Source organism: Mustelus asterias, chromosome 1 (assembly GCF_964213995.1).
Source record: "Mustelus asterias chromosome 1, sMusAst1.hap1.1, whole genome shotgun sequence".
In the NCBI taxonomy this organism is placed as follows: domain Eukaryota; kingdom Metazoa; phylum Chordata; class Chondrichthyes; order Carcharhiniformes; family Triakidae; genus Mustelus; species Mustelus asterias.
Window position 1 is genome coordinate 181,511,540 of NC_135801.1, and position 21,594 is coordinate 181,533,133.

The window sequence follows — 21,594 nt, forward strand, 5'->3', positions numbered from 1 at the left end:
GCTTGTCCACCATCTACAAGGCACAAATCAGACATGTGATGGAATGCTCTCCACTTACCTGGATGTGTGCAGCTCCAACAGCGCTCAAATAGCTCGACACCATCCAGGAAAAAGAGCCCACTTAATTGGCACCCCATCCACAAACGGTCACCCCTCCAACACCAATGCACACTGACAGCCGTGTGTACCATCTGCAAGATTCATCTGCAAGATGCAGGAACTCAACCATCAACACCACCTTTCAAACCCACAACCACTACTATCTAGAAGGACAAGGGCAACAGAGGATTGGGAACCCCACCACTTGGAAGTTTGTACACCATCCTGATCTGGAAATACTGTCACTGGGTCAAAATCCTGGAACTAAAGTTGAAAGTTTATTTATTCGTGTCACAAGTAGGCTTACATTAACACTGCAGTGAAGTTACTGTGAAAATCCCCTCCCTAACAGCACTGTAGATTTACTGCAGGGAACTCCCTCCTTGACAGCACTGTCGGTGTACTGGAGGGAACTCCCTCCCTGACAGCACTGTGGGTGTACCTACACCAAATAGATTACAGCGGTTCAAGAGGGCAGTTCACCACAATCTCCTCAAAGGAAATTAGGAAAGGACAATAAATGCTGGCCTATCCTGTGATGTTCATGTCCCTTGAATGAATAAAAGGACACACAGATGATGACATGACCCACATTCGAAGTAATTTTACTTGCATACTATGCTGTTGTGACGGAGGCTCTTCTCTCTCCCCACTGCCAGTGCAAGTTAACAATGTCTTCTCCTTCGCTCCAAACTCTAATTTTTAAGCAATATTTTTTTCCATTAGCGCTTCATTCCTTCAAAAACAATTGGTGGCCATATATTGGCTATTCATAGATATTTTATAGCTCATGATAGGTTGGCCTGAAGAAGTGGATCCAATCCTTCTGCCCTTCTCTGTGACAAATTCAGCACAGGAAAGATGTGCCTGGCTTTGAGCACAAGAGGGCGGAATTTTCCTGTCCCACCCACCACGGGAATCATAGCGGGTGGGACACAGACCGTGCAAAGGTCCATTGACCTCAGGCAGGATTCTCCGGTCTTGGGCGAGCGTGGCTGAAAAATCCCACCCAAAGTGTCTGGCATAAGTACAAACTGAGGATATTGGAATTTGCTCGATGATAAAAGATAATTCACTACCTGGTCCGTCTTCCACCATTCTGGTTGTCCCAACATATAATGACAATGGACTTGTTGACTAATCTTGGCTATCTTAGTTATTCTACGACAGACATGAAGTGAGTCGGGGTAGGTGAAGTGCTTTGGGAATCATGGACAGAATGTTTAAGCCGCAATAGAAGCAGATGCAGAGGTATAGGAATTGTCTGCACCTGCCAGTGCACCGGTTTACCGGTTCCATCCCATCCAAGACTATTTTCCCAGGATCAGGGTGGGCAGGAATAGTTTTCCCCTCATAGGTTTGGGGACTAGGTCAGTTGCCTGGAGATAGTAGGCCAGATTTTCTTGGAGCCATGGAGATTCTGGGGACATTTAAAAATTATGCTTGGGACCCGGATATGGAAGTTCCACCCCTATCTCCGACAGATCCTATTTTCATTGGGAGAGAAACGGGGACGGGACACGACTTCCACATTTGCAAAATCCAGACTCGGTTGAGCTATTTAAGCTCATTGTGTTTTTAAATGGAGCAAGGGCCATATCCCATTAAGTATATTACAAATCTTTAGCGAGGTCGTTTATGACCTGCAAGGGCAAATAAGGTGTGTAGAACTGTTAATCTGTCAAGTCGTGGTGCACATTGGTACCAATGACATAGGTAAGAGAAGGGACGGGGATTTAAAGCAGGAATTTCTGGAGCTGGGCTGGAAGCTGAGAGCCAAGACGAAACATGTCATCTCTGGTACGTTGCCGGTACCACGTGATAGCGAGTTGAGGAACAGGGAGAGAGTGCAGTTAAATATGTGGTTGCAGGGATGGTGTAGGAGGGAGGGTTTCAGATACGTGGATAATTGGAACACGTTCTGGGGAAGGTGGGACCTGTACAAACAGGACGGGGTGCACCTGAACCAGAGGGGCACCAATATCCTCGGAGGGAAATTTGTTACGGCTCTTCAGGGGGGTTTAAACTAATTTGTCAGGGGAGTGGGAAAGGGAGTTGTAGTCCAGAAGTCAGTGAGGGTGGTGAGGTATTGGGGAAGGTATCAGGGTCAAGGGTGGGTACTGGTAGACAGGAAGGTGGGTTGAAGTGTGTCTACTTCAATGCAAGGAGCATCCGGAACAAGGTAGATGAACTTGGGGCGTGGATTGGTACTTGGGACTACGATGTTGTGGCCATTACGGAGACGTGGGTAGAACAAGGACAGGAATGGTTGTTGGACGTTCCAGGGTATAGATGTTTCACTAAGTGTAGGGAAGCTGGTAAAAGAGGTGGAGGAGTGGCATTGTTAATCAAGGATAGTTTAACGGCTGCGGAAAGGCACTTCGTGGGGGATCTGCACACTGAGGTAATATGGGCTGAAGTTAGAAATAGGAAAGGAGCGGTCACGTTGCTAGGAGTTTACTATAGGCCCCCAAATAGTAATAGAGATGTGGAGGAAGAAATTGCTAAGCAGATTATGGATATGTGTGGGGGTCACAGGGTAGTTGTCATGGGGGACTTTAACTTTCCAAATATTGATTGGAACCTTTGTAGGTCAAATAGTTTGGATGGGGCAGTTTTTGTGCAGTGTGTGCGGGAGGGTTTCCTGACACAATATGTGGATGGGCCGACTAGAGGTGAGGCCACATTGGATTTGGTACTGGGAAATGAACCGGGCCAAGTGTTAGATTTGGTTGTGGGAGAGCAATTTGGAGATAGTGACCACAATTCGGTGTCTTTTGTTATTGCAATGGAGAGGGATAGGGCCGTACGGCAGGGCAAGGTTTACAATTGGGGGAGGGGTAATTATGATGCGATTAGGCAAGAATTAGGGGGCATAAGTTGGGAACAGAAACTGTCAGAGAAAGGAACTAATGAAAAGTGGAACTTTTTCAAGGAACAAATACTGGATGTCCTTGATAGGTATGTTCCTGTCAGGCAGGGAGGAAATGGCCGAGTGAGGGAACCATGGTTCACAAAAGAGGTGGAATGTCTTGTGAAAAGGAAGAGGGAAGCTTATGTAGGGATGAGGAAACAAGGTTCAGATGGCTCGATTGAGGGTTACAAGTTAGCAAGGAATGAGCTGAAAAAGGGGCTGAGGAGAGCTAGGAGGGGACATGAGAAGTCCTTGGCGGGTCGGATCAAGGAAAACCCCAAGGCTTTTTACTCTTATGTGAGGAATAAAAGAATGACCAGGGTGAGGTTAGGGCCGGTCAAGGACAGTAGTGGGAACTTGTGTATGGAGTCAGTCGAGATAGGCGAGGTGATGAATGAATACTTTTCTTCAGTGTTCACCAAGGAGAGGGGCCATGTTTTTGAGGAAGAGAAGGTGTTACAGGCTAATAGGCTGGAGGAAATAGATGTTCGGAGGGAGGATGTCCTGGCAGTGTTGAATGAACTGAAGGTCGATAAGTCCCCTGGGCCTGATGGAATGTATCCTAGGATTCTGTGGGAGGCAAGGGATGAGATTGCAGAGCCTTTGGCGTTGATCTTTGGGTCCTCGCTGTCCACGGGGATGGTGCCAGAGGACTGGAGAATGGCGAATGTTGTTCCTCTGTTTAAGAAAGGGAATAGAAATGACCCTGGTAATTATAGACCGGTTAGTCTTACTTCGGTGGTTGGTAAATTGATGGAAAGGGTCCTTAGGGATGGGATTTACGACCATTTAGAAAGATGCGGATTAATCCGAGATAGTCAGCACGGATTCGTGAAGGGCAAGTCGTGCCTCACAAATTTGATAGAATTTTTTGAGGAGGTAACTAAGTGTGTTGATGAAGGTAGGGCAGTTGATGTCATATACATGGATTTTAGTAAGGCGTTTGATAAGGTCCCCCATGGTCGGCTTATGATGAAAGTGAGGAGGTGTGGGATAGAGGGAAAGTTGGCCGATTGGATAGGTAACTGGCTGTCTGACCGAAGACAGAGGGTGGTGGTCGATGGAAAATTTTCGGATTGGAGGCAGGTTGCTAGCGGTGTGCCGCAGGGATCAGTGCTTGGTCCTCTGCTCTTTGTGATTTTTATTAATGACTTAGAGGAGGGGGCTGAAGGGTGGATCAGTAAATTTGCTGATGACACCAAGATTGGTGGAGTAGTGGATGAGGTGGAGGGCTGTTGTAGGCTGCAAAGAGACATAGATAGGATGCAAAGCTGGGCTGAAAAATGGCAAATGTAGTTTAACCCTGATAAATGTGAGGTGATTCATTTTGGTAGGACTAATTTAAATGTGGATTACAGGGTCAAAGGTAGGGTTCTGAAGACTGTGGAGGAACAGAGAGATCTTGGGGTCCATATCCACAAATCTCTAAAGGTTGCCAGTCAAGTGGATAGAGCTGTGAAGAAGGCCTATAGTGTGTTAGCTTTTATTAACAGGGGGTTGGAGTTTAAGAGCCGTGGGGTTATGCTGCAACTGTACAGGACCTTGGTGAGACCACATTTGGAATATTGTGTGCAGTTCTGGTCAGCTCACTATAAGAAGGATGTGGAAGCGCTGGAAAGAGTGCAGAGGAGATTTACCAGGATGCTGCCTGGTTTGGAGGGTAGGTCATATGAGGAAAGGTTGAGGGAGCTAGGGCTGTTCTCTCTGGAGCGGAGGAGGCTGAGGGGAGACTTAATAGAGGTGTATAAAATGATGAAGGGGATAGATAGAGTGAACGTTCAAAGACTATTTCCTCGGGTGGATGGAGCTATTACAAGGGGGCATAACTATAGGGTTCGTGGTGGGAGATACAGGACGGATATCAGAGGTAGGTTCTTTACGCAGAGAGTGGTTGGGGTGTGGAATGGACTGCCTGCAGTGATAGTGGAGTCAGACACTTTAGAAACATTTAAGCGGTTATTGGATAGGCACATGGAGCACACCAGGATGATAGGGAGTGGGATAGCTTGATCTTGGTTTCAGATAAAGCTCGGCACAACATCGTGGGCCGAAGGGCCTGTTCTGTGCTGTACTGTTCTATGTTCTATGTTCTATAAATGGTCAGCCCTTTATAAATTGAAAAAGTAAACTACCAGCTGGTTTCTGTGAGAGTTGCAAAAAATCATTCTTGCTGCTTCAATTGCTTATTAATGCTTAGTTGTTTCATAGAACCTACCATTACCACAGTGAGGGGTTGTAGGTTACTGTTTGACTGAACGCTCAAAGAGGTTATTGAATAAATAGCTGTTTTTATTGTGGGGTTAGAAAATAAATGTTTGCTTTTATAAGGGATTAAATAATTGAATGGACTTAAATGTATTGGGCAGAACTTTCCATTTCATTGACTGTTAACCTCGGCGGGAAAAGTAGCATACTGCCCATCAGCTCCACTGACGGCTTTTCCAGCCATTTTTTAACATGTGGTCAAAAATAATCCTGGAGGCGAGTCCCATGACATCATGCTGGCTCTCTGAATGAATCCATCCCGCCAAGAATGTTGGTCTTCAAGAGAATGAAGTGCCATTTTTAAAGGGTGCCCCAATCTAAACAAGAAAATTAAGAACAATTCCACCCCCCCCCACCCCCGATGACATGCGGATGATTCCCACCCACATGGCCCCTCCCCAAGGAACTCCCCCCATGGACATGGGGAAATCCCCCTTCCAAAACACACATGCCCCTTCCCCCAAGGCATCCCCCCCATGGGTATGGAGACCCACTCCCATGAATTTCTGCATTGGAAGCCTCCCCCCCACCCCCACCCTGGCGCTGTACCCAGGCACTACTCTCTGACTTTGGAACTTTCAAAATTTCATCGCCGCATGGATCCTGAGGTCTGCCTACGGTGGGTACTGGATGAGTTGGCATTGCGGGTGTAAGGGCAAAGACTGGTGGGTTGGGGGAATGGGTTGGCACCAAGTTAGCATGGGTGCTATAAGAGGTCACTGAGGGTGGGTGGGGGGCATGTGCTGACAAGGGGGGTGAATTGGTGAGATTGTGCTTGGGGGTCGGTTTGTCTGGTTGGTTGAGTAATGCTGTTAATTACTGAGCTACACCAGAGATTCAACAATGCAACATTCCTCGGAATAGAAATTGAGTATATAGCTCAAGTCTCCAGCACTGCGAACAGTGTAAGCCGTATTCATGGAGGGTTGCAGGCAGCACAATTCAGCTTATCCAAAGTTTATCTACCTGGGCAATGTGCATGCGCACATGTCAAGACTTCCAATGGATCCTAAAGCACAAGAGAGGCGGAAACCTCCACAGATGCTGCTTTTGGAATTAGAAATTCTGGTCCTGATTAAGTACTAGCTGCTTCCAATGTATGTACCAGAAATTACCCCACTAAGGTGGGGATACATCTGCACAAATTGTTGCTGGAAGAAATAGTGCCTCAACTGTTAAAGTTAAAGTTTATTTATTAGTTGCAAGTAGGCTTACATTAACACTGCAATGAAGTTACTGTGACAACCCCTTAGTCAGCACACTCCAGCGCCTGTTCGGGTACACTGAGGGAGAATTCAGCATGGCCAGTGCACCTAACCAGCACGTCTTTCGGACTGTGGGAGGAAACAAGAGCACCCGGAGAAAACCCATGCAGGCACAGGGAGAATGTGCAAATTAAGACCATAAGACCTAGGAGCAGAATTAGGCCACTCAGACCATCAAGTCAGCTCCGCTATTCAATCATGGCTGATTTTTTTCTCATTCCCATTCTCCTGCCTTTTCCCCATAACCCCTGATTCCCTTATTAATCAAGAACCTATCTCTCTCTGTCTTAAAGACACTCAACGACTTGGCCTCCACAGCCTTCTGCGGCAAAGAGTTCCACAGATTCACCACTCTCTGGCTGAAGAAATTCCTCCTCATCTCTGTTTTAAAGGATCGTCCCTTTAGCCTGAGGTTGTGCAGACAGACAGTGACCCAAGTGGGGAATCGAACCCGGGTCCCTGGCACTGTGAGGCAGCAATGCTAACTACTGTGCCCTCGTGCCACCCCTTGCATTGTTTGCAATGTCATTGGAATTTGTTTTGGTAATTTATTGGTTAATACTCTGCGTCAGCGTTAAATTCCTTTGTTCGGGCAACACAATCAAAAGCCTCCACTTCAGGCAGGTTAATAACTGCATTAAATTATTTTCAAAGGCATTTTAAGGAACAGGGGATTCTGTGATCTGGCACTCCCAGGGGCAAACAGTGTTTGTTAGGAGAACAAATTGAGAGATTAGGAAGCAAGGTTCCTGCGACTCGCTCGCTGTGGGAGGTGATCTCAGCTTGGAGCACGAATCACCTCTTTTATAGGAACGCATTAAGCAGTGTGTTACTGAGGAAATGAATTCCACTACCACGCTTGCTGAGGACTGAGGGGGAGGCTACCTGTGTAAAAACAAGTAGTCATGATGTGGAGCTACCGGCGTTGGACTGGGGTGAACACAGTAAGAAGTCTCACAACACCAGGTTAAAGTCCAACAGGTTTATTTGGTAGCAAATACCATAAGCTTTCGGAGCGCTGCTCCTTCGTCAGATGGAGTGGAAATGTGCTCTCAAACAATTTTGTGTCTCTGTGCACTGTTTGAGAGCACATTTCCACTCCATCTGACGAAGGAGCAGCGCTCCGAAAGCTTATGGTATTTGCTGCCAAATAAACCTGTTGGACTTTAACCTGGTGTTGTGAGACTTCTTACTGTAAAAACAAGTAACCATGGCAGTAAGTTTAACATTAGAATTCCTAATGGATTAATTGTGCGTGTAAACCTTTCAATTCATTGCACAGCCTTTGAACGCATTCAAGTCAGCAGTTCTGTGATACCTGCCACTCAATAACTTAAGTGTTGGCTTTTTAACAATTTGAAACATTGACCCAACAGTGCTGAATCTTAAAGACACCCACTGCCTTGCACAACTTGCTACCACATGAAGTATTTGCAAACAGCATAGACACGTTTACCGGGGAGGGGGGAGACCCTTGGTGAAGGAGAAACATCGGCACAGATCCGCTGCACCGAGTGACCTGTTTTTGTGCAGTAAATCTAACGCACGTCATTGAACTGCTGCCATCACAACATCAAAGACACCTTGGTGCATTAGAAACAAGGCGGGGGAGAACCACAGAGAATGTTCTTGCCAAGTGAAGACAACCATATTCATTAATGAACGAAAGGTTCAGAACAGACCTTATCAAAGCTTTTGAAACTAATGAGAGGAGTAGATCAAGTGGAAGCTAGTAAATTCTTTAATTAGAGAGGGAATTCATGACAAGACGTCATGCTTTGAGAAATAAGAAACTATAAACCAACCAAGCGTTGAGAAAGAATTGCATCTTGATGTTGCTTAATTAACTGTTTAATGAGCTGTGCTATGTCTGGATTTGAGAGCCCACCTCAAGGACAAAGCTTCTGTATATTTTCTGCGTTCTTTTCTGATGTTCTTTGCCCTTCGCTCTGACGAAAGGTCATCCAGACTATCTCTAGTTGTCTGTGTCAATGTTCACCATCCTTTTCTCTGACTTGTAGATGTTTTGGTCACCGAGGTGTGGATGTCCAGGAGATTAGGACCCAGAGGCCATTCACTGTACAGAAGGTCTTTGCGTATAGGCTGCCACCCATCCGATGAACACGGCCGAGCCAGTGTCGACATCATTGGCTTAGTGATAGGTGCATGCTGGTGGAATTAGTATACTCCAGGAGCCCAGAGAGAGTGGCCTTGTCCTGCCAAGAGATGCTGAGAATAAGTCTGAGACCATGGAGGTGGGATCAGTTCAGCCTTTTCTCCTGCCTCTGTACGTTGTCCGGTTTTCCAGCTGTCGAGGAGGGCACTAAAGACACAAGCTTGATAGATTCACAGTTTAGAGTTCTCAGTCAGGTTGACCTCTCCCATCATTGGAGATAACCTGGAGCACCCATTCGCTATGCCAGCTCTCAGCCTTAGTTATGCATAGCCTCAGGTGCAGATTTGGACATGTGCACAATCTAAACTGGAGTGAAAAGCTCTGATGAAGGGTCATCCAGACTCGAAACGTTGGTTCTATTCTCTCTCCACAGGTGCTGTCAGTCATGTTGAGATTTTCCAGCATTTTCTGTTTTTGTTTCAGATTGCAGCATCTGCAGTATTTTATTTTTACCTCTGTATCTTGCTTTTTAAAATAATTTGGTCCTCTTTAAGAAGGAGTTTGGAAACCCATTTAAAAACTGCGTCATGTGCATCTTACTCCTCCCCCAAATATTGGTGCTGAAGGACTTGGGGCGGCAGGTTGGCACAGTGGTTGGCACTGCCAGGGACCCACGTTCAATTCCAGCCTCGGGTAACTGTGTGGAGTTTGCACGTTCTCCCCGTGTTTGCGTGGGTTTCCTCCGGGTGCTCCGGTTTCCTCCCACACTCCAAAGATGTGCAGGTTAGGTGGATTGGCCATGATAAATTGCCCTTTAGTGTCTCAAGATGCGTCGGCTAGATGGATTAGCCATGGTAAATGTATGGGGTTACTGGGTTAGGGTGGGGGAGAGAGTCTGAATATGATACTCTGTCAGTCAGCGCAGACTTGATGGGCCAAATGACTTTCTTCTGCACAGGGCTAGGGAGCAGATCCTCAGGAGACCTGAGGACATACACATTCATAGAATCCCGACAGTGTAGATGGAGACCATTCAGCCCATCTGCACCGACCACAATCCCATCCAGGCCCTATTCCCATAACCCCAGATATTTACCCTGCTAATCTCCCTGACACTAGGGTTAATTTAGCAAGGCCAATCAATGTAACCCGCACATCTTTGGACTGTGGGAGGAATCCGGAGCACCTGGAGGAAACCCACGCAGATACGGGGAGAACGTGTAAACTCCACACAGACACTGACCTAAGTCCGGAATTGAACTTGAATTTGTAGATCTAATGTAAGGGGGAGCTATACAATAAATGGCAGAACCATCATGAGTATAGACACACAGAGGGACCTGGGTGTACAAGTCCACAGATCCTTAAAGGTGGCAGCACAGGTGAAGAGGGTGGTGAAGAAGGCATATGGCATGCTTGCCTTTATTGGACGGGGCATAGAATATAAAAGTTGGCATATGATGTTGCAGCTGTATAGAACGATGGTTAGGCCACATTTGGAATACTGCGTCCAGTTCTGGTCGCCACACTACCAGAAGGACGTGGAGGCTTTGGAGAGAGTACAGAGAAGGTTTACCAGGATGTTGCCTGGTATGGAGGGTCTTAGCTATGAGGAGAGATTGGGTAAACTGCGGTTGTTCTCCCTGAAAAGACGGAGGATGAGGGGCAACCTAATAGAGGTGTATAAAATTATGAAGGGCATAGATAGGGTGAACAGTGGGAAGCTTTTTCCCAGGTCGGAGGTGACGAACACAAGGGGTCACGGGTTCAAGGTGAGGGGGGCAAGGTTCAACACAGATGTCAGGGGGACGTATTTTACACAGAGGGTGGTGGGGGCCTGGAATGCACTGCCAAGCAAGGTGATTGAGGCGGACATGCTGGGATTAAGACTTATCTAGATAGCCACATGAACAGACTGGGAATAGAGGGATACAAAAGAAATGTCGAGTGGGCCCATGAGTGGCGCAGGCTTGGAGGGCCGAAGGGCCTGTTCCTGTGCTGTATTGTTCTTTGAACCCGGGTCCCTGGCGCTATGAAGCAGCAGTGCTAACCACTGTGCCACCGTGCCGCCCACATGAAATGTCTCTGCTTTATTTATTGAGTTTTCTTTCTTTTCCGTGGGCTCCACTTCCTTTTGCGTCGTGTCAGCTCTTGTTCCTCCTCATCGGTACGTGTGACTCACCCTGAAACCACCTGCCAGAGTTTACGGACTGCACCTTATGGTGTCTGTACAGCCTGATCCTGGAGTGAGAGAGACACAGGATGCTGCGAGGTGTTGCCTTGCCTTGTCTAATGCTGGCAGCCTTCAGTCAGCTGTGACTCAGCAGCTAGCTCTCTTGCCTCTGAATCAGAAGGTGTAGGTTTATAGTCCTCCCCCCCACATCCCCAGTGCCCGACACAGAGATTGAGCTCAACAATTTAGACCGGCACTGGATTGCGATACTGAACCGGAGCTGCGTTATTGGAAGAGGATCACAGGAGTTATCCCTGCCATCAGCTGAATATTCATCCTTCAAACAATAATATCAAAACACAAAGATAATCTGGTCCCATTGCAGTTTTGTGGAATGTTACTGAACATTACAGGAGTCATTCCCACTTTAAACGCCTCCCAGTGAGATTTGATTTGATTTGATTTGATTTATTATTGTCACATGTATTAACACACAGTAAAAAGTATTGTTTCTTGCGCACTATACAGACAAAACATACCGTTCATAGAGAAGGAAATGGAGAGAGTGCAGAATGTACTATTACAGCCATAGCTAGGGTGGAGAGGAAGATCAACTTAATGCAAGGTAAGTCCATTCAAATGTTTGACAGCAGCAGGGAAGAAGCTGTTCCTGAGTCGGTTGGTACATGACCTCAGACTTTTGTATCATTTTCCCGACGGAAGAAGGTGCGTGCGGTCCTTAATTATGCTGGCTGCTTTGCCGAGGCTGCGGGACATGGAGACAGAATCAATGGATGGGAGGCTGGTTTGTGTGATGGATTGGGCTATACTCACGATCTTTTGTAGTTCCTTGCGGTCTTGGGCAGAGCAGGAGCCATACCAAGCTGTGATACAACCAGAAAGAATGCTTTCTATGGTGCATCTGTAAAAGTTGGTGAGATGCCCTGAGATTGTGACAGGAGCAAAGTGACCATAAGTTTTTCTTCTCTCCATGGCTGCGATAACAGAAAGAAACTCCACCGGACTCACCACATAAACACAGTGGCTACAAGAGCAGGTCAGAGGCTAGGAACACTGCGGTGAGTAACTTACCTCCTGACTCCCCAAAGCCTATCCACCATCTACAAAGCACAAGTCAGGAGAGTGGTGGAATACTCCCCACTTGCTTGGATGGGTGCAGCTCCAACAACACTCAAGAAGCTCGACACCATCCAGGACAAAGCAGCCCACTTGATTGGCACCACATCTACAAACATTCAATCCCTCCACCACTGACGCTCAGTAGCAGCAGTGTGTACTATCTACAAGATGCACTGCCGCAATTCACCAAAGATCATTAGACAACACCTTCCAAACCCACAACCATTTCCAATGTAAAAGGACAAGGACAGCAGATACATGGAAACACCACCTGCAAGTTCCACTCCAAGCCACTCACCATCCTGACTTGGAAATATATCGCTGTTCCCTCACAGTCGCTGGGTCAAAATCCTGGAATTCCCTCCCTAACGGCATTGTGGGTCAACCCACAGCACATGGACTGCAGCGATTCAAGAAGGCAGCTCACCACCACCTTCTCAAGGGCAACTAGGGATGGGCAATAAATGCTGGCCAGCCAGCGAGGCCCATGTCCCACGAATGAATAAAAAAAACCTTCCAACAGACCTTGCCTTCCAAGGCACTGGCACTTGGCTCTATATTATGCAATGCTGTGGTCACTGCGCCATTGCATTTGATGTGGCTTGGGGGGGAGGCCAGCCAAATGAAGAACAGCTACCCCCAGTCATTGAACAGCCTGTTGTATATTTGAGGACTAGAGATTGGATTCCTGCACCCCAGGGACTGGAAGGTCCACTCCAGAACTGCTGGCCACACAGAGGCCAGTGGTTCTCCAGATTAGCAGTGCCAACAGAGGCCACTGTCAGTATTGCAGCCTGTGTTTGTGGAGATGAACTGTGCTGGAACACCCTGTGAGTGTCTGAGAGTCCCGCCAGGTGTCACATTGGCAGACTCCAGCGAGGGAGATGGGGTTCAGAGTTTGAGACCTGATGTGGGTGGGGTGGGTGAGGTTGGGAAGGGAACCTTGGCACGGATAATACCTTTGTAGGGGAGGACCCACTGAAGGGCTCAGGGGCCCTGTTAAATAAGGACCCCATACCCCGGCTCACCAGGAGCCCACAAAGGGAAACCTACTGGATTAGTGACTTGGCATGGGTCTCTCCTGCTACCAATTTAAATCCCTTGGGATGACCCCTTAAATGGGCAACATTTGCCCACTTAAGGGCCTCAATTTGTCAACTGGCAGGTGGACCATCCAATGCCACTCTTGCTGCTCTCTGGTGAGGCTAGTGGTGGTGGGCAATCTGCCCGCTGAATTTTACCTTTCAATCCTCCAACAAGGGGGCATAAAATCCAGCCCGATAAAGAAACATAGAAACTAGAAGCAGGAGTAGGCCATTCGGCCCTTTGAGCCTGCTCCGCTATTCATCTTAATCATGGCTGATCATCAAATTCAATATCCTGATCCCCCCTTCCTCTCATATCCCTTGATCCCTTTAGCCCCAAGAGCTCTCTCTCTGATTCCTTCTTGAAATCAGACAACATTTTGGCCTCAACTACATTCTGTGGTGATGAATTCCACACATTCACCACCCTCTGGGTGAAGAAATTTCTCCTCACCTCAGATCTAAAAGGTTTACCCCTTATCCTCAAACTATGATACCTAGTTCTGGACTCCCCCACCATTGGGAACATTCTTTCTGAATCTATCCTGTCTAACCCTGCTAGACTTTTATAAGTTTCTCTGGGATCCCCTCTCACTCTTGTCTGTGAGATTTGATGTGGGAGAGAGTGAGAATGAGCCAGATGGTGTTATCCTGAAGTTTAAGCCAGGCCCGCAGTTCATCTCTTCCACCCTTCGACATGCGAGAATGACAAACATGACTCACGTGGGTAAAGATGAGGTTTGTCCTTTCTGAACTTCCTTTCAGTTTGGACCCAGCCTGTCACCCAGGCATCAAGATAGACTTGAAATGTTGTACACTGAAGTAGTGCAAAGACAGTGATAACCAGGCATCCAACTTTCAACCCATCCTAGGAATGACCATGACTCACTCACTAGTTTTCACTATAAGATAAAACCATAAGACATAGGAGCAGAATTAAGTCATTTGACCCAGCGAGTCTGCTCTGCCATTCAATCGTGGCTGATATGATTCTCATCCCCATTCTCCTGCCTTCTCTCCATAACCATTGATCCCCTTATTGATCAAGAACCCATCTATCTCAACGATCTAACTATACTCAATTTATGTGGGAATCCTTTAGGTGTGAATGATCAAAGCATTTGATTAGAATTCGCAGTTTACTTCATACAATTATAGAAAGTTCACAACACAGAAAGTGGCCACTTGACCCATCACGTCTGACTCGGCTGGAAATGAGTCATCCAGCCTCCCCCTTCTTTCCAACATTGGTCTGTAGCCTTGCTAGTTAAGGCACTAGAGGTGCATATCCAGATTCCTATCAAATGAGTTGAGGTTTCTGCCTCTATTATCCTTTCAGGCAGTGAGTTCCAAACCTCCTCAACCGCAGGGTTAAAAATTATTTTCCTCAAACGTATTCCCTCGCCAAACCATTACTGAGACATGGGTGGCACAGTGGCACATTGGTTAGCACTGCTGCCTCACAGCGCCAGGGACCTGGGTTCGATTCCAGCCTCGGGTCCCTGTCCAAAGAAAGAACAAAGAAAGAATAAAGAACCAAGAAAATTACAGCACAGGAACAAGCCCTTCAGCCCTCCAAGCCCGCGCTGATCATGCTGCCTGACTGAACTTAAACCCCTTACCCTTCCAGGAACCATATCCCTCTATTCCCATTCTATTCATGTATTTGTCCAAAGAAAGAACAAAAGCTGTCTGTGTGGAGTTTGCACATTCTCCCCATGTCTGCATAGGTTTCCTCCATTTTCCTCCCAGAATCCAATGATGTGAGGGTTAGGTTAATTGGCCATGCTAAATTGCCCCTTCGTGTCAGAAGGACTAGCTAGGGTAAATACGTGGGGTTACAGGGAAAGCGCCTGGACGGGATTATTGTTGGTGCAGGCTTGTTGAGCCAAATGGCCTCGTTCTATTTATCTTCCAGATTGATTAAATGAATTTAAATTCCAATCACTGCTGTGGTGGGATTTGAACCTACGCCCGCAGAGCATTAGCCCAGGCCTCTGGTTTGCTAGTCCAGTAGTATTACCGTTACACCACTGTCTCCCACACTGTGCCAAGCAGAGAAACCCTCCACATTCCAAACATGAGTGAAGTGCACCTGGTGAGGTAGACATCTTCATGATTAATGATGCGTTGCCCCCGCGTGGTCCTCGTTGGAGAGTGTCTGTAACTGTCAGCCTCTGCTTGAGACAAAATCCACACTAATTACAGACAGGAAGTACAAGGGTGTCAGTTCTTTTCTGCTGTTATCTTTAAAATTATATCAAACAATGGAGTATCCACAACCCTCTGGGACGAGATTTCCAAAGATTCGCAAACTTTGAGTGGAGACATTTCTCCTCATCTTCATACAGTCATAGAGTCATCGAGTCATAGAAGTTTACAGCATGGAAACAGGCCCTACGGCCCAACTTGTCCATGCCGCCCTTTTTTGTAACCACCATGCCAGTCTCAATTGCCCTCATTTGGCCCATATCCCTCTATACCCATCTTACCCATGGAACTGTCTAAATGCTTTTCAAAAGACAAAATTGTACCCGCCTCTACTGCTACCTCTGGCAGCTTGTTCCAAACACTCACCACTCTCTGTGTGAAAATATTGCCCCTCTGGACACTTTTGTATCTCCCCAATCATCTTAAACCTATGGCCTCTAGTTTTAGACTCCCCGACCTTTGGGAAAAGTTGTTGTCTACCTACCTTATCTCTGCCCCTCATTATTTTATAAACCTCTATAAGATCATCCCTAAGCCTCCTCCGCTCTAGGAAAAAAAATCCCAGTCTATCCAACTTCTGCTTATAACTCAAACCATCAAGTCCCGATAGCATCCAAGTAAATCTTTTTAGTTTAATAATATCCTTTCTATAATAGGGTGACCAGAATTATACACAGTATTCCAAGTGTGGCCTTTCCAATGTCTTGTACAACTTCAATAAAACATCTCAACTCCTGTATTTAATGTTCTGACCAATGAAACCAAGTATGCCAAATGCCTTCTTCACTACTCAATCCACCTGTGACTCCACTTTCAAGGAGCTATGAACATGTACCCCTAGATCTCTTTGTTCTATAATTCTCCCCCATGCCCTACCATTAACTGAATAAGTTCTGCCCTGGTTCAATCTACCAAAATGCATCACCTCGCATCTATCTAAATTAAACTCCATCTGCCATTCGTCAGCCCACTGGCCCAATTGATCAAGATCCTGTTGCAATCCTCGATAATCTCCTTTACTGTCCACTACGCCACCAATCTTGGTGTCATCTGCAAACTTACTAACCATGCCTCCTAAATTCTCATCCAAATCATTAATATAAATGACAAATAACAGTGGACCCAGCACTGAGGACCTGAGGCACACCAGCGGTGAGAGGTCTCCAGTTTGAAAAACAATCCTCTACGACCACCCTCTGTCTTCTGTCATCAATCCAATTTTATATTCAATTGGCTTCCTCACCCTGAATTCCATTATGCAACAACCTAACATGTGGTACCTTGTCAAAGGCCTTGCTAAAGTCCATGTAGACAACATCAACCACTGCCCTTATCTACCTTCTTGATTACCCCTTCAAGAAACTCAATCAAATGTCTTTGATTTGTCAAATTTCATCTTAGATGATCGGCCGTTCATCCTGAGACTGTTCTCCCATGTTTTAGATTCCCCAACCAGATGGTGCAACCTGTTAGTATCTCTGCTATCAAGCCCATTCAGAATCCTGTGCGTTTCAATGGGATAACCTCTCATTCTTCAAAACCCCAGCAGATATAGACCCCACTTAATCAAGTCTCTCATCATGGGACAACCTTCTCATCCCAGGAGCTAATCTGGCTGTATGGCCTCCAATGCAAGCATATCATAGAATCTCTACAGTGCAGAAGGAGGCCTTGCAGTCCATTGAACTTGCGCCAACAATAATCCCACCCCGACCATATCCCCATAACCCCACATATTTACCCTGCTAGTCCCTCATGGCCAATCCACCTAACCTGCACATCTTTGGACTGTGGGAGGAAACTGGAGCACCCGGAGGAAACCCACACAGACGCGGGGAGAATGTGCAAAAACAGACAGTCACCCAAGGACAGAATTGAACCCAGGTCCCTGGTGCTGTGAGGCAGCAGTGCTAACCACTGTGCCACTGTGCCACGCTCTAACCATTGTGCCACCGTGCCACCCTTATCCTTCCTTAAACATAGAGACCAAATCTACACATAGCATTCCAGGTGTGTCCTCAGCAAAGCCCTGTGTAATTGGAGCAAGAATCCTTCATTCTTATGCTCCAATCCCTTTACAATAAAGGTTGGCATGCCATTTGCCTTCTTAATTGCTTTCTGTATTCCTGGTACACGCACACCCAAGAGCCTTTGAACATCAACAATTACAAGTTTCACACCTTTCAATTAATATTCTTTCCTATTCTGAGGACCAAAGTGAATAACCTTATCAGTTCCCCACATTCTCCACCATCAAGCACCTTGTTGCTCACACACTTGTCCATATACTTGCAGCCTCATTTTGTCATTTTTCTCGTGCCAATAGTTTCGCACTTTGAAGAGAAGAGACTATAAAGATAAGCCTCCAAGCTAATGCTAAATGCTGGAATGAAGTGTCTAGATAACAGTGTGTTCAGTTTGGTTTGCTCTCTGGATTGGAGTCAGCCTTATGTTATGTTTGTTATCTGCTATTGAGATTAATAATAAACCATGAAGTCTGTGGTAGTAAACTAACTGGAACATGTTCACACACTTTTTTATCCTAGCACAGTCAGCACAAGACTGACGAGGTCTGCTCTGCCCATTAACAGTTTGGTGAATTAGTCCTGCAGAGAGCCAGCACCGACACGATGGGCCGAACAATCTCCTCCTGGTGCTGCAACAAATCTCCACACTTAAAAATGGAACACAGGGTGGAGCTTGAGTCCCAGGTCACCTGACCCATTCACTGGAATTTTACCGCCCCGCCTACCACGGGAATCGGAGTAGGCGAGCTGCAGACCGTGGGACGGTGCGTTGACCTTAGGCAGGATTGTATGGTTTTGGGACGAGCTGTAATATCCCACCCATACTTTTAAAGGATCATGCCCCAAACATACATAACACCTGGGAGCAGATATTCAGTGGGGCTCCCACTGCTATTCAGTGATAAGGTTCAGTCGTATCAAAGAACAAAGAACAGTCCAGCACCGAAACAGGCCTTTCAGCCCACCAAGCCTGCTCCAATCATGTTGTCCTATCTAGACCAACCGCCTGTATCTCTCTATTCCCCGTCTGTTCATGTTTCTATCCAGATAAGTCTTAAATATCACTGACACGTCTGCCTCAACCACCTCATTTGGCAGTGTATTCCAGGCCCCCACCACCCTCTGTGTAAAAACTTCACCCGCACATCTCCACTGAACCTTCCCCCCCCTCCCTTGAACTTGTGCCCCCTTGTAATTGTCATTTCTGCCCTGGGGAAAAGGTTCCAACTGTTCACCCTATCCAAACCCCTCATAATTTTATAAACTTATCAGGTCGCCCCTCAGCCTCCATCTTTCCAGGGAGAACAATCCTAGTTTATTCAATCCCTCCTCATAGCTAATACCCTCCATACCAGGCAACATCCTGGTAAACCTTTTCTGCACTCTCTCCAAAGCCTCCACATCCTTCTAATAGTGTGGTGACCAGAATTGGACACAGTATTCCAAATGTGGCCTAACCAACGTTTTATATAACTGCAACATAATTTGCCAACTTTTATACTCGATGCCCCGTCCGATGAAGGCAAGCATGCCATCTGCTTTCTTCACCACCTTTTCTACCTGTGCTGCCACTTTTAAGGATCTGTGGACCTTTACTCCCAGATCTCTCTTATATGTCTATGCTCCTGATGGTTCTGTCATTTATTTTATAGCTCCCACCTGAATTGGATCTACCAAAATGCATCACCTCACATTTGTCCGGTTAAGTTCCATCTGCCATTTCTCTGCCCAATTTTTCAGCTTATCTATATCCTGCTGTATTCTCTGACAATCTTCATCACTATCCACAATTCCAGCAATCTTAGTATCATCCGCAAACTGGCTAATCAGACCAGCTACGTTTTCTTCCAAGTTATTTATATATATTATAAACAGGTCCCAGCACTGATCCCTGTGGAACACCACTAGTCACAGACCTCCATTCAGAAAAACACCCTTCCAACGCATACCCTCTCTTCCATGACCAAGCCAGTTCTGAATCCATCTAGCTAGTTCACCCTTGATCCGGTTTGATTTAACCGTTTGCACCAGTATGCCATGAGGGACCTTGTCAAATGCTTTACTAAAGTCCTTGCAGACAACATCCACAGCCCTTCCCTCATCAATCATTTTTGTCACCTCCTCAAAAAACTCAAATTAGTGAGACATGGCTTCCCTCATACAAAATCACGCAGTTTGTCACAAACAAGACAATTCAATTCCAAATGTGTACAGATCCTATTCCTAAGAATCTTCACCAACAATTTCACTATCACTGACGTCAATCTCACTGGCCTGTAATTACCCGGGTTATCCTTGCTACCCTTCTTAAATAATGGGACAACATTGGCTATCCTCCAATTCTCTGGGACCTCACCTGTGGCCAACAAGGAAACAAAGATTTATGTTAGAGGCCCAGCAATTTCCTCTCTTGTCTCTCTCAGTAATCTGGGATGGATGCCATCTGGCCCTGGGGATTCGTCTAGCTTAATGCTTTTCAATACACCTAACACTTCCTCCCTCATAATGATGACTTGTTCTAAAGTGTTTACACACCCGTCCAAGACATCACCAATCAACATGTCCCTCTCCTTTGTGAATACTGATGCAAACTACTCATTAAGGATCTCACCCACTTCCACTGGTTCTACACATAATTTCCCTCCTTTGTCCTTGAGTGAACCAACACTTTCTCTAGCTACCCTCTTGTTTCTAATATAAGTATAAAATGCTTTGGGATTCTCCTTAATCCTGTCTGCCAAGGACATTTCGTGACCCCTTTTTGCCCTCCTAACTCCCTGTTTGAGTTTGTTTCTACTTTCCCTGTATTCTTCAAGTGCTTCATCTGTTCTTCGTTGCCTAGACGTCATGTTTTACTAAAGTCCATGTGGACAATAACTGCATCATTTTTCTTTTTGACTAGACTCACAATTTCCCCAGTCATCCATGGTTCCCGAATCCTGCCTTTCCTGTCCTTCCTTTTCACAGGCACATGCCTGTCCTGCACTCCGATCAACTGCTCCTTAAAAGACTCCCACATGCCAGATGTTGATTTACCCTCAAACAGCCTCTCCCAGACAACAGCCTCCATATTCTGCCTAATCTGGTTGTAGTTAGCCTTCCCCCAATTTAGCACCTTAACCCTCGGACAAACACTTGTTCCTTTCCATGGGTATCTGAAAACTTACGGAATTGTGGTCACTGTTCTCCACATGTTCCCCCCCTGCAACTTTGATGACCTGGCTGGGCTCATTCCCGAGTACCAGGTCCAGTATAGCCCCCTCTCTAGTTGGACTATCTACATATTGTTCCAAAAAACCTTCCTAGACTCACTTAACAAATTCCCCATCATCTGGGCACCTATCCCTTTGGGATTTCCAGTCAATATGAAGAAAATTAAAGTCTCCCACTACAACAACCTTATTATTTCTACATCTCTCCAGAATCTGCTTACATATCCATTTTTCAACTTCCCGTGGGCTGTTGGGCGGCCTATAGAACACCCCTCATACTGACTGCCCCGTTCCTGTCTCTGAGCTCTACCCACAGTGTCTCAACACATGATTTCCAAGGTGTCCGCCCTCTGTACAGCTGTAATATGTTCTCTAACTAGTATTGCAACTCCCCCACCCCTTTTGCCTTCCCCTCTGTCTCACATAAAAAAGTTATATCCCGGAACATTGAGCTGCCAGTCCTGTCCCTTTTTTAACCAAGAGGGACAAGAGAGCATCACGCTCGGGAATTTCCTCAGAGCTGTTTCCACTGAGGTCATCAGATGTGCCGTGGAAATGCTATTGACACATGGAGTGGGAGAAAGTCTGACAATATTCTTATCCCATGTATGGAGAAGATTTCCAAACATGCACTGCCCCAGCCAGCCATTCTATGATATTAGTGTAATTTTAGAAACCAATAGATATGGGTCATTATAAGAATGAGACACGTGAGGACTCAAGGCTCAGTCCTCCACTATTTGCTTCTGTCAATAAGAGTGCCTGGCCTGGGAGGGACAGTTAGAACATAGAACATAGAACAGTACAGCACAGAACAGGCCCTTCGGCCCACGATGTTGTGCCGAGCTTTATCTGAAACCAAGATCAAGCTATCCCACTCCCTATCTGTTTTGGGATGAGGGATGACTTTCTGTGGGACTTGAGATGTAAGAGATGGGACGCAGAGAACAAAGAACAGTTCAGCACAGGAGCAGGCCCTTTGGCCCACCAAGCCTGCGCCGACACATGATGCCTTTGTAAACTAAAGACCTTTTGCTTCTAGACTATCCATCTATTCTCTTGCAGCAAGCCAAGCACATCTCTGTCC